The sequence below is a fragment of the Dipodomys spectabilis genome, unplaced genomic scaffold, assembly GCF_019054845.1.
Source record: "Dipodomys spectabilis isolate Male_0828 unplaced genomic scaffold, ASM1905484v1 ptg000018l, whole genome shotgun sequence".
Classification (NCBI taxonomy): Eukaryota; Metazoa; Chordata; class Mammalia; order Rodentia; family Heteromyidae; genus Dipodomys; species Dipodomys spectabilis.
The window spans coordinates 4,868,313-4,882,450 of NW_024870695.1; the positions used below are offsets into that span (position 1 = coordinate 4,868,313).

Consider the following 14,138-nt stretch of genomic DNA (forward strand, 5'->3'; position numbering starts at 1 on the left):
AGGAATCGAACTCAGGGCTTCATTCATGCTAGGCAAGCACACTACCACTGAGCCACATTCCCAGCCTAAAGCAATTCTTTATTAATAAGTTACTTGCAACCAGCCTCCTGTTAAATAAGATGGCTGTGGTTATAACAGTGCAGTTGAGAATTCTTTCCCTGATCTGCACTTAAGCCACAATACAAGTATCAATCATGCTAACACCATATCATGACCAGTGCGGTCATAATTGCCCATCATCAAACTAAGTACAGGTTCTGTTCAGCTCCTTGTATCACAGTAAAATATGTTTTTCCTCCCATAGTCCCTCTATGACAAAGGATGAGGGTTAGTACTAGGCAGGTGAGAAGGCTCTCAGAGGCAGTATCCTGTAACAAGCTGAGTGCAGTTATCTTGGGGAATCCCAATTCAGTCCAGACATATCCACTGCACAACAAAGACAGTGAAGAACCTACAGAAAGCATAAGCCAAATGGAGAACCTAGGGCCGAGCCACAGGAAGACTATCACCTGGCACTGTGCCAGGATGAGATCAGCACTCCCTCCTCCAAAGTGAAACTAGCCTCACACTCATAGCATAGTGTGATGGCAGAAAATGGGGTTCCATCTGATCCCTTGTCTGCAGTATGCTTTCCAGCTTGTCTGCTTAATCATGATACAGGAGCATCATGAGAACCACACAGAGTAACTGACAGGGTAAGACTTTAGAAAGTACAAAGCCACCTTCCACAGAAAGCAAGGGTCAGTAGTGTCTTCACTGGGGTCAGCTAAGCTATGTGCTGGATCCCAATCCCTGCCTCAGTCTTTCATTCAATACATATCTGTTGAGCTGCACTATGTGTTGAAACTAGAAATAAAGCAGCAAGCCAAAAACACATGTTCTCCCTTAGAGCAGATGTTTCAACGTGATATTATTGACATTTGGGGCTAGGTAATTCTTTGTTGGGATGCTGTCCTGTGCTTTATGGAATATGTATTTTTATCCCTGGCCTCCATATACTAGATTCCAGGAGCAACCCCTCTCCTCAGTTATCACAATGAAGATCTCCATACATCGCCAAATGCACATGGACAAAATCATCTTCATGTAAGAAACAGTGCTTTAGGGCCAGAGATCTCCACTGTTGGGTGTTTTTTTAAAATTGGAATCTGAACAAGATCTCATTTGGACCAAGACTTCTGAAAACTAGAAGGAAAAAAAAGGGGGCGGGGAATGGAATTCTGTAAAGAACCACATGGATTATGATTGTCATGTACAAATCTACATGTCCAGGGAGCTGAGTACCATTTGGTTAGCTAGCTCACCACAGAGTGAGATAGTATAAGAAGATGCAAGATAAGAAATAAAGACCTTGGAGAATTTTCAGATAATTGAGGGCAGGGAGATGTAATTCAAAGGCAGAATGCATGCTTAATATATATAAGTCCCGGGCTGGGAAGGTGGCTCAGTGGTAGAGCACTTGCCTTGCATGTTGGAGATGACATCATCAATCTGGTTATGGGAAATGAGGCAGTCCAGGAATTGGCTTTGGTTACCCTGAAGCCTTGGGCTTCTAAGATTAGACAGTAGGCCCCTTTGAGACTAGGAACAGTGGCTCAACTTCATTGCAGATGTATGTGAGACTTGTGACCACCCCAAGTACCCACACTGCTCCACACAAAGGAGCAGACCAACCAGGAGTACCTCAACAGGCAGTGTTACCTAGATACCTGAGGGGGACTTGGCTGATTCCAATCCCTGGTTCCATCATCTTTGGAGTGGAAAAGGCAAGGAAAGCTTGCTTCAGGGCAGAGAACCCAGGGAACCATATATCTGCAGATAGAACTTCCTCCGAAGAGGTTCTCATCACTTCTGAAACCATGGACAACCACTGAGCTCTAGATTTTAAAAATGATGGACATTGGGGCTGAGAAGGTGGCTCAGTGGTAGAGCACTTGCCTTGCATGCCTGAGGCCCTGGGTTCGATTCCTCAGCACCACATAAGCAAAAAGAAAAAAGCCGGAAGTGGCACTGTGGCTCAAGTGGTAGAGCGCTAGCCTTGAGCTGAAGAGCTGAGGGACAGCACCCAGGCCCAGAGTTCAGGCCCCACAACCGGACCCAAAAAAAAAAAAAAAAATGATGGACATGGCCACTGTCTGCCAGAACTTTTCTCCATGGTCATCTTCTGCCTGCTAATAAGTCCATGAGACTCATCGTCTTGGCCCTTCTGCGGCAAATGATTCTGCCTGTCAGCTGTCAAGCTGTTGCCTTGTCTAGCACTGTCTGTTTCTCCTCCTTCTAACCTCTTGGGTCACCTCTCAGTCTTTTTCCTGGCTTCCTTCCCACCCAAGATCTCTGGTGTCCCTGTCCCTAGGGCTTCCTTCCTAGTAAGACACTTGCATGGCTATAATCTCTGAGCTAGTCCAGGGAGCAACTAGCACTCACTTCTTTCCCAGGATATCCACTTTGAAGTCACAATATCCCAAGAATCTGCCTAGAACACAGGACAATTCACTTTCTCCTCAGTATCCCAGAAATATTTTTCAGGGTCTTCTATTTCTAAGTACCATGAGAGTCAGTTCCATAAGTTTGTCAACTCTCTCCCACCTTCTTTACCTCTTGCTCCCTAGAGTCCCTGATCTTAAGTATGTAAGTCTGATGTGATGGGCAGGAGCTTTCAAACAACAAATCAGGAAAGCAACCCAGATATCACTACTGTTGGACTTGCCTCATCCTTCCTCTCAAGGCAGTGAGCACAGAATGGCTTCTTGGTGAGAAAGTGGGAGTGGGGGAGTGCCAAGGACCAGCTCGGCCGGAGCACTGGAACCGACGGGACAGGGATCTCAGGATAGGTGGGCATGGAGTCGGCGAAGTGACAAACAGACACAGACTCAAAAGAGTCTGAGGAGAATTAACTTTTATACAATGTGCGATTGTGACATAGATTCTTTGTTTATTTAAGCACGTAATTTTTAAGAAAAGCAAAGCATTGATGAATTACATGAAAATTGATGACTATCCCACCAACTGTTTAAGCTAAGTGGTGCAAAACAAGTCTAGCATATTGTTTAATAGAATGCGTCATCTATTCAGGCTTTTTATGTTTAATAATTGAACCTAAGACAGGGCTGTACTTATATTGTACTCTTTTTATTTTTTCCATATATTTTCCTTGGGGGGGCGGGGGCGTCCAGTCGTGGGGCCTGAACTCTGGGCCTGGGCGCTGTCTCTCAGCTTTTCAGCTCAAGGCTAGCGCTCTACCACTTGAGCCACAGTGCCACTTCTGGCTTTTTTCTTATGTGGTGCTGAGGAATCGAACTCAGGGCCTTGAGCATGCAAGGCAAGTGCTCTACCACTGAGCCACCTTCCCAGCCCCTTCCATCTATTTTCAAGTCTCTTTGAAACCATCCTAAAAACCACTTTCAGGTTAAATCAGGCATTCTCTGTTTCCTATGATTTTAATCCCAATATTTGTTCACATAAATTTTTAATTGTTATTTTAAACTATCTTATTGTTGTTTAAAAATAATAAACACCATAATGATCTAGATCTACCTAATCTTTGCACAAAATCTAATGAGTTCCAAAATACTCTTTTTCCTTTTGTGTTAATCCAGCTATTTTCATCTTTATAAGCTCCTATATAAGGCAATGGTTCATCGGTCGGTTTAGGAAATGTGATGTTACTAACTTTATTTTTTTTATTTATTTATTTTTTGGGTCCGGACGTGGGGCCTGAACTCTGGGCCTGGGCGCTGTGCTGTCCCTCAGCTCTTCAGCTCAAGGCTAGCGCTCTACCACTTGAGCCACAGCGCCACTTCCGGCCTTTTTTTCTTTTTGCTTATGTGGTGCTGAGGAATCGAACCCAGGGCCTCAGGCATGCAAGGCAAGTGCTCTACCACTGAGCCACCTTCCCAGCCCGATGTTACTAACTTTATATTTTGTGGGAAACCACCATCTATTCCCTATAACGTAAGCTGGACTAAAATGAATCATAACTGTTGGGGGAAGCTTTCTTTTCCTTATATAATCAGAGGCCCATTTCTTTAGAACTCTGAACTACTGGGATAACTCTTTCTAATTTAGTTTAATTCATTAATTCTGTCTGTTGTAACATATCTGGAAATTTTAAGTTTCTATATTTACTATGCGTAAGCCGCAAAACTGCTTGTGAAGTTGTAGGAGTTTCTTGAGGCCGCATTACATCAGATGATAGATTGATTGGGGCATTGCCCACATTTAATCTTTGGTCCTAGTCTTTATTATTTAGAGAGGCCATCTCTATTGGACTGGAAAGATACAACATGCTCTGTTCGTGGATCAATAAAAAAATAGCAAAACGAGAATAAAGGCAACGAATGTACAGCCAAGAAGAATATAGTAAGAATAAAGGTAGAGGCTATAAGGGTGCAGCCAAGTGTATGGGAAGCCTTGAACCAACATCCCCTTCCTGCAGGCATGCTTCCTTGAAGGTCTTTGTCTAAAGCCATCTCTCAAGCAGACTCTGCAGGAGGTGGCGTGGCAGGGGAGGTCAGAAAGGAAAGAGGAAACATCAGGGTAGAAACATAAACAACTTCCTCTCACCATACTCATATTCATTTCAAGAGAAAAACATCCTATACCCTTTGATAGTCAAAACATGGGCCTTGCCGGGTGCAGGTGGCTCATGCCTGTAATCCTAGCTACTCAGGAGGCTGAGATCTGAGGATCTCGGTTCAAAGCCAGCCCTGGCAGGAAAGTCTGTGAAACTCTTATCTCCAATAAACCACTAGAAAATCGGAAGTAGTGCTGTGGCTCAAGTGGTAGAGTGCTTGCCTTGAGCTGAAGAGCACAGGGACAGTGCCCAAGCCCAGAGTTCAAACCCCACGACCGACCAAAAAACAACAAACATGGGCCAGCATTTCAGAATCCATAGACCAACCGCTTGAGTTAACTTTCCTTAGAGAAGGGCCTACCCTGGTCCCTTAGTTGTAGCCACAGGTATGGGATTCCAGAAAACTAAATGGTGAACTATGTGAAGAAAAAAAAAAAAAACCCACCTAAGAACTTATAGAATGGGAGAATCATGGCCCTGCAGGCCTTCCTCTATGTATAAGCCCCTCCCCGTTGGCACAAAGGAAAGGTGACTTACACATTCTCACTCTTGCATTTTCCCTCCTCCAGGACCTTGCATTCAGAAGAAAAGTTCCCTAAAGGTAAGGCCAGTCCCTTTTACAAAAAGCCACTAGTTGTCCCTCTAAGGAACTAATACAAGGTAAAATATAGTCAGCTTCAGCTTTCCCCCTCTCTCCCCCCCCCCACCATATCTGTGAATTTGGCATCTGCATTTAACCACCATAGATCAAAATTACTTTAGGGGGAACATGATGTTTGTACTTCTCTTCTCATTAGTCCCTAAGTAATATGATGGACAATCTTCACATATAGGACATATTAGTAACCTAAAGATGATCTATAGCATACAAGAGGGTGTATGTAGGTTCTGTACCAATACTGTGTCATTGTAGAAAAGAAACGAGCATCTGTATATCTTTGAATCTTCAGGGGTCCTGGAACCCTTGAATATTGTGGGATACCTGTATGTAGAGAGTTGCCCTAGCCAGGAAGAGGAAGATCACACTTTGACTCAGCTCTGCATGCCTGTCAGGTGGTATCTGGTGCCAAGTACCTTGCCAACAAGACTGGTCTTGATAGGCAAAGAGGCCAGGCTTGTCTCCATGCCTGTCTAGTTTCCACACAGGGTACATAGGTAAGTCCTACCTTTGGTATTCTGTCACTCTGTCCTTTCAAATTCATGGGTTTTTTTTCTTTTTCTTGTTTTTTTGTCGGTCATGGGGCGTGAACTCTGGGCCTGGGCACTCTCCTTCAGCTCTTCAGTTCAAGGCTAGTGCTCTACCACTAGAGCCACAGTGCCACTTCGGTTTTTTTCTCCTTATGTGGTGCTGAGGAATCGATCCCAGGGCCTCATCCATGCAAGGCAAGCACTCTACCAGCCCTTTTTTTCTTTTTCTTTTTTGTAACTCTTGGAGCTGGAACTCTGGGCCTGGGTGCTGTCCCAGAGCTTCTTTTGCTGATGCTCTACCACTTGAGCCACTTTCAGCTTTTTCTGGGTAGTTTATTAGGGATAAGAGTCTTGGAGCTGGGAAGGTGGCTCAGTGGTAGAGCGCTTGCCTTGCATGCATGAGGCCCTGGGTTCGATTCCTTAGCCCCACATAAGCAAAAAAAGAAAAAAGCCAGAAGTGGCGTTGTGGCTCAAGTGGTAGAGCGCTAGCCTTGAGCTGAAGAGCTGAGGGACAGCACTCAGACCCAGAGTTCAAGCCCTATGACCGGACCCAAAAAAAAAAAAAGAGTCTCAAGGACTTTCCTGCCAGGGCTGGTTTTGAATTGTTATCCTCAGATCTCAGTCTCCTAGGGAGCTAGGATTACAGGTGTGACCCATTAGTGTCTGGCTTCAAATTCATATTTTAGCCTCACCCACCCCCAATGAATTAGCCAAGTTGTAAGTGCCTGACAGGTATCTGATGTAGTAATGTGCTTGACATAGGAACTCTTTGTTAACAACAGTAATGACCATTAGTCATTTACCAAGTTATTCCCTTGCTTAGCCCCTCTGAGCCAGTTTCTCTTCCTGCTCAGAGAGCAATATGACAATTCAACAAACAGAAATAATAAGTGGTATGTGCCCTTTCTACATAGACTCAACAGCTGTGCAGTCTTCAGAACCTTGCTATATCAATATGATTTTTTTTGTTGTTGTTGGTTGTGGGCCTCAACTCTGGGCCTGGGCTCTGTCTCCCTTTAGCTCAAGGCTAGCACTCTACTACTTGAGCCATAGTGCCACTTCTGACTTTATCTGCTTATGTGGTGCTGAGGAATCAAACTTAGAGCCTCATGCATATAAGGCAAGTACTTTACCACTGAGCCACCTTCTCAGCTCACCAATATGATTTTTATATGTATCTTGTAAAAGGAGTACACTCCACACTATGAACACTATTTTATGAACTAGAAAACTGGAGATCCAGGAACTGGGGGCATGGCTCAAACTTTACCATATCCTGCCTTTGCACTGTATACAAAGCTGGGCACGTGAAGTACTAGCTACTACTACTCAGGAGACTGAGATCACAGATTCTTTGAAGCTAGCGCAGGCAAAAAAATTCAAAAACCTAGCTATAGGCATGACTCAAAATGGTAGAGTACCAGCTGTGAGCAAAAAAGCTGAGCCAGACAAGCAGTAGAGCACTAGCCTTGAGTTGAACATCTGAGGGACAGCGCCCAGGCCCAGAGTTGAGGTCCCACCACCAACACACACACACAGACACACACACACACACACACAAAGCTGAGCCAGAACATGAGGGCCTGAGTTCAAACTCCAGCACTACCCACCAAGAAAAAAGATTCATAGCATTTAAGGGATTTTCCTATAACAGTTCTTTAATGACAGGCCTAGAAACAGGCCTCTCACCAGCCAATACTAAAACTTCTGTCTTCATCACTTTCCCTTTGTACTTGAACTTGCCATATCCCAACCTCTAAGCAGCCCACCTCTTCTTCCTAGGTCCCATAGTGGGTTGGAGGGTGGCTAGCCTCATCTATGACCCTTTCACTCTTTCTATTTGGGAGAATGCTGGGCAAAGAGCAGCCTTACTGTTGCAAGACACTTGGGCAATCAGCAGCAACTGACCCTTATGTCCTGACTAATGTACAGGAGGAAGGTGCTCAGAATGGCTGGCTGGGAATGAAAAGCTATTCATGTCTCCCATTTGCTCCCCACTAGGATGTTCTGTGCTGACACTTCAGTATGTGAATGTGTTGGGAAAGTATCTCTCCCTCCTTGACCTTCCCTGATCCCTGCTGAGCACTCAGGATATCCTGTTTGTGTTCACCAGTGAAGAAATGGCAACAGGCCAAGATGAGGATTGTGAATTCCTAAATACGTGCACTCTGAACTAGACCCCATTGTTCCTCAAAGCCTTGTCTGTAGAGGCCCTCACTGAAGACCTTCCAAAGACAGAGCTCAGTATCTGCCCCCAAATGTAAAGATTAGACGAGAGACCTTGTCTTGAGATAGATTTTCAAACACTTTGACTTTATTTCTTTACCAAATTTTAAAGTAAATGACACCATGCTCGTTTGTAGAAAATCTAGAATTCATAGAAACATCAGTAAAATAAAAATAAGAGCCAGTCATAGTAATGCTTGCCTGTAATCTCTTCATGGGAGTCTGAGGTAGGAAACTGACAAGTTTAAGGCCAGCCTAAGCCATTTAGTGAGACTCTCAAAAAGTAAATTGTTGCAGGGCACTGATGGATTATGCCTGTAATCTTAGCTACTCAGGAGGCTGAGATCTGAGGATGAAGGTTTAAAGCCAACCCTTGCAGGAAAGTCTGAAAGACTCTTATCTCCAATAAACCATCAGAAAACCAGAAATGGTACTGTGGCTTAAATGGCAGAATACTAACCTTAAGCTGAAGAGCTGAGGGACAGCTCTCGGGCCCAGAGTTCAAGCCCCATGATCGACAAAAAAAAAAAAAGGGAAAAATTATCTAGGTTGGAGCATTTGCCTAGCATGTTCAAGCTCTAGGTTTATTCTTTAGTACTATTTAAAAAAAAAAAAAAAGGGGGTGAGGAGGCTGGGAATGTGGCTTAGTGGTAAAGTGCATGAGGCTCTGGGTTTGATTCCTCACTACCACTAAACAGAAAAAGCAGGAAGTGGCGCTGTGGCTTAAGTGGTAAAGCACTTGCCTTGTGCTGAGGAGCTAAGAGACAGTGCCCAGGCCCAGAGTTCAAGCCCCACTTCAGACAAAATAAAAGGGGCGGGGGCGTGGTGGATGAAACCTGTGGCTCATGCTTGTAATCCTAGATACTTAAGAAGAGGAGAACAGGATGATTGCAGTTAGTTCAAGGCCAACCCAGGCATAAAAGTTCATGATATTCTTTATCAAACCATAACTGGGCACAGAGTTGCATTCGAGTTATTCCAAGCTATATGGGAGGCTGAGAGAGAATCATAGTTGCCAGCTTGAGCAAAATTATCATAGACTCCATCCATCTCCAATGAACCAGAAAAAAGGTGGAGGTGGGCTGAAGTGGTAGATCCCCAGCTATGAACAAGCAAGAGTGTAAGGACCTTGGTTCAAGCCCCTGCACCAGCACACAAAGAAGGAAGGAAGGAAGGGAGGAAGGAAAGAAGGGAGGGAGGGAGGAAGGAAGTGAGGGAAGAGAGAGAGAAAAAAGAAGCAGGGACAGGATGGTAAGGGGAAGGAAGGAAGGGAGGGAGGGAGAGAGGGAAGAGAGAAAGAGAAAGAAAAAAAGAAGCAGGGGACTGGGAAGGTGGCTCAGTGGTAGAGTGGTTGCCTTGCATGCATGAGGCCCTGGGTTCGATTCCTTAGCACCACATAAGCAGAAAAAAAAAGCCGGAAGTGGTGCTGTGGCTCAAGTGGTAGAGCGCTAGCCTTGAGCTGAAGATCTGAGGGACAGCGCCCAGGCCCAGAGTTCAGGCCCACGACTGGATCCCCCCAAAATAAAATAAAATAAAAGAAGCAGGGACAGGAATGGTAAGGGGAAACAAAGGAGGAGGCAACAATGCTTGCTAAGAAATGTACTCATTACCTTTCTCATGTAATTGCAACCCTTCTGTATGGTATTTTCACAATAAAAAAACTTACTAAGCCAGGCGCTGGTGGCTCACGCCTGTAATCCTAGCTACTCAGGAGGCTGAGATCTGAGGATCGCGGTTCAAAGCCAGCCCGGGCAGGAAAGATCGTGAGACTCCTATCTCCAATAAACCATCAGAAAGCCGGAAGTGGCGCTGTAGCTCAAGTGGTAGAGCGCTCGCCTTGAGCTGAAGAGCTGAGGGACAGCGCCCAGGCCCAGAGTTCAAGCCCCACGACCGACAAAAAAAAAAAAACTTACTAATAAAAAAAGAATAAAGAAGCAGGGGGAAGCAGAAGAGAAGAAAAGAATTTTTTTAATTGCTTATATTCCATCACTGAGAAATAATCAGCCACCAGACATTAATGGCTCACACCTGTAATCCTAGCTTTTCAGAAACCTCACATATAAGGATTCTGGTAGAAAACTAGCCCAGGTAGGGCTGTGGCTCAAGTGGTTAGAGCACTGGGCTTGAGTGAAAAAGCTGAGCAAGAACCCAAGTTCCTGAGTTCAAACCCCAGTACAGGCACCAAAAAAAAATTATGTTAGACTGTATCCTACTATTTATATAAATAAGATTATATTTATATGTATATATGAGAATATATATGCTTAGATACATTTGTATTAATATATTTTAAAAAGATATATAAACATATATTTGGAAAAAGGGTAAGCAGACAATATTTTCTATCAATGTTCATATTGTTGAATAAGTGCTACATGTAATTAGAAGATTTGGAGGGCTAGCTAGACTGACCCCTTGGGAACCTCTATGGAAAACCCTTGGAATTTGATAATAGAGAAACTGTAGCATAGACTAAAAAAAGTCATCCCTTCTCCCAATATTTTCCTAAACTATTTTTTTTTTACTATGGTTTTCAGAATGTTCACAAACAGGTTTTTTTTTTTTTTTCCCCAGTTCTGGGGCCTAAACTCTGGGCCTGGGCGCTGTCCCTCAGCTCTTTAGCTAAAGATGAGCGCTCTACCACCTGAGCCACAGCTCCATTTCCAGCTTTTTCTGCTTATATGGTGCTAAGGAATCAAACCAAGGGCCTCATGTGTGCAAGGCAAGCGCTCTACTACTGAGCCACCTTCCCAGCCCCACCTTTTTGTTTCTGACAATAAATTACATTAAAAAATTTTAGTTGTGCCAGTTCCTGGTGGCTCATGCCTGTAATCCTAGCTATTTAAGAGGTTGAGATCTGAGGATCATGGTTCAAAGCCAGCCCAGGCAGGAAAAGTCAATGAGACTCCTACCTCCAATAAATCACTCAGAAAACCAGAAGTAGCACTGTGGCTCAAATGGTAGAGCCTTGAGCTGAAGAGCTGAAGAGCTGAGGGACAGCACCCAGCCCAGAATTTAAGCCCAATGACCGACAAAAAAAATTTTACTTGTGTTCTTTTGTGGAAAAAAAAATACTATGCAATAGTTTGCTGATAGATTTTATGTAGACATGCCTGCTCAGTGCCCCTTACCATTCATAGGTTGAGTACCACAGGTATGCTTACATCTCAAAAGCTATGCAGTGTCTGATTATAACTGTCTAAATTTATAACTTTTGCCAAAAATATTACCTAGAAAGGCAGTTAACTTATGGAACCTGGAATAAAACAGCATATTCATATAGTATATATATAATGTATAGTTATATATATGTATATACTTAACTCAATTACTGGGATGTGTTTAAAAACGGAAGTATAGCTGGGCGCTGGTGGCTCACACTGTAATTCTAGCTATTCAGGAGGTTGAGATTTGAGGATCACTGTTCAAAGGCAGCCCAGGCAGGAAAGTCCATGAGACTCTTATCTCCACTTAACCACCAGATAAACCGGAGTTGGTGCTGTGACTTAAGTGGTAGAGCAATCACCTGGAGCTGGAGTTCAAGCCTCACAACTGACAAAAACAAAAAACACAGAACTATACTAGTTGTGAATAACAGCATAATACACATTTCCCCATTAAGGTGGGAAGACAACCTACAACTATGTAGCATTCTAGCTTACCTAATTCCAAGTAGTGTTGTAGCCTGCTTCTCATAAAATTCGGTTTGTATTGTGTAAGGTAGTGGAATAGAATGATTAGGATGAAGGTTTGAGAATCAAAATTAGATTTCTCCGGGATTGAATCTCATCTGCTATCTACTACTTATTTGGGATTGACGAGATTTCTAATTTGTTTATTTATTTACTTATTTTTTTGTCAGTTGTAGGCTTGAACTTAAGCTCCCCACTATCCTTGAGCTCTTTTGCCCAAGGCTAGTGCTCTACCACTTTTTTTGTTTGTTCGTTTCTTTGTTTGCCAGTCCTAGAGCTTGAACTCAGGGCCTGCTCTGTCCTTGAGCGCCTCTGTGCTAAAGGCTAGTACCCTAGCACTTGAACCACATTGCCACTTCCAGTTTTCTGGTAATTAACTGGTGATAAAAATCTTACAGACTTTCCTGTCCAGGCTGGCCTTGAACCATAATCCTCAGATCTCAGCCTCCTGAGTAGCTAGGATTATAGGCATGTACCACTAGTGCCCAGCTATTATTGTCATTGTTTTTATAGCAGTAACAATAGTACTTAACCCAGAGGGTTGTTATATTGAGTTTTTTTTCCTCTTGTGCTGGTCCTGAGGCTTGAACTCAGGGACAGTGTCCAGGCTCTGAGTTCAAGCCCCAGAACCTACATACACAAACTGTTAAGAGTCTCATGGAGCCCAGCACCAGTGGCTCATGCCTGTCATCCTAACTACTCAAGGCTGAGATCTGAGGATCAAGATTCAAAGCCAGCCTGGGCTGGAAAGTCTGTGCGACTATTATCTTCAGTTAACCACTAGAAAACTGGAAGTGGGGCTGTGGCTCAAGCAGTAGAGCACTTGCCTTGAGCTGAAGAGTGCAGGGACAGTGCCCAAGAGTTCAAGCCCCAGGACTGACAAAAAAAAAAAGAGTCTCTCGGATTTTCCTGCTCAGGTTGGCTTCAAACCACAATTGTCAGACCTGTCTTTTTAGTAGCTAAGATTATAGGTATGAGTCACCAGTGCCCAGCTGAGATCATATTGATTGCTTGCCAATAATAAGTGCTATAGAAGAGATGGAAAGCCGAGGCCCACTCAGATTACCATGGGCTACAAGAAGCCAGGTAAGAATACAGCATAAAGAGGAGTAGTGAGAGGAAAGATTTCAGGTCAGGGAGCAGATCTAAAAGCAACAGAAACCGGTCCAGAGCAAGTTTCCATAATTGGTTCTCTTTGATTCTTTTTTTTTTTTTTTTTTGGTCGGTCGTGGGGCTTGAACTCTGGGCCTGGGTGCTGTCCCTCAGCTCTCCAGCTCAAGGCAAGCGCTCTACCACTTGAGCTACAGCGCCACTTCCGGTTTTCTGGTGGTTTTATTGGAGATAGGAGTCTCACAGTCTCTCCTGCCCGGGCTGGCTTTGAACCGCGATCCTCAGATCTCAGCCTCCTGAGTAGCTAGGATTACAGGCGTGAGTCACCAGTGCCCAGCTCTCTTTGATTCTTCTAGAGAGCCATGTGTTGCCACCACAGCCAGCTCCTCTGGTTCCGCCGCCTCTACATCCTCTTCTCCAGAATCAACTCACTGCACTTCCTCTGAAGCCTTGAAGAGTTTTCAGATCTAAGGAACAAAGAGGAGAAATGGAAGCCAGGACCCTGGCCTAGATCTGGCCATTGGAGATCGCAGCTAAGTAGTTATGCAGAAGAGGACCATATAGGCCCAGTAGTGGACCACTCAAACTCATCTCTCCCTGGGGTGTAATAAGAATGGGGAGCAGGAACCTACAGACCAGAAACAAATCAAGCCAAGGATAAGAATAGATGTACTGCTAACTGCTCAAGTTCTTATGAAAAACAATTTGCATAAGGAGAATGTCAAACACCTAGCACAGAGCTTAGACAGGCTGCTATGATGGTAAATGAATGTAAAGGTGCCCTAAAAACACGTAACAGACTACTGAGAGAGACTAGCCTTGAGCACAAAAGCTCAGAGACAGCACCCAGGTCCTCAGTGCAAGCCTGACAACTTATCAAAAATTAAAATAAACTTACCAAAAATTAAAAATAAAATAAAAACAAATACATTATGACCTAAGGAAGTGTTTAGATTATCATGTTGTTACTTATACTAACTGAAGAAAAATCCAGTGATACAATCTCATTCAGAAACGAGGAAAAAGGTTCAAATAGAGTAAAAATCGTAAAGCAGATTAGAAATGGCACAATGCTATTTTGTGTTAAGTGAGAAGTGTGTTACACACACAAGTTAATGATTAAAGTTGAATATCCAAAAGAAAGATAGTTACCAGCAAGGTCATCCTTCAGCAATGCAAGCTTATAAAAGACTGGTTTATGTAGTTTACAAATAGCAAATAATTTGGATGGAAAAAATATTTCTTCTTTTTTTTTGTAGGTCATGAGGCTTGAACTTGGCCTGGGCGCTGTCCTTCAGCATTTCAGCTCAAGGCGAGTACTCTGCCGCTTGTGCCACTTCTGGTTTTCT

General features: G+C 43.8%; 1 pseudogene; it reads left to right on the forward strand.

Annotated features, from left to right (window-relative positions):
• The window catches only part of LOC122101625, a 70,224-nt pseudogene extending 56,567 nt beyond the window's left edge, over positions 1 to 13,657 (forward strand).
• The last annotated feature ends 481 nt before the right edge of the window (positions 13,658 to 14,138 follow it).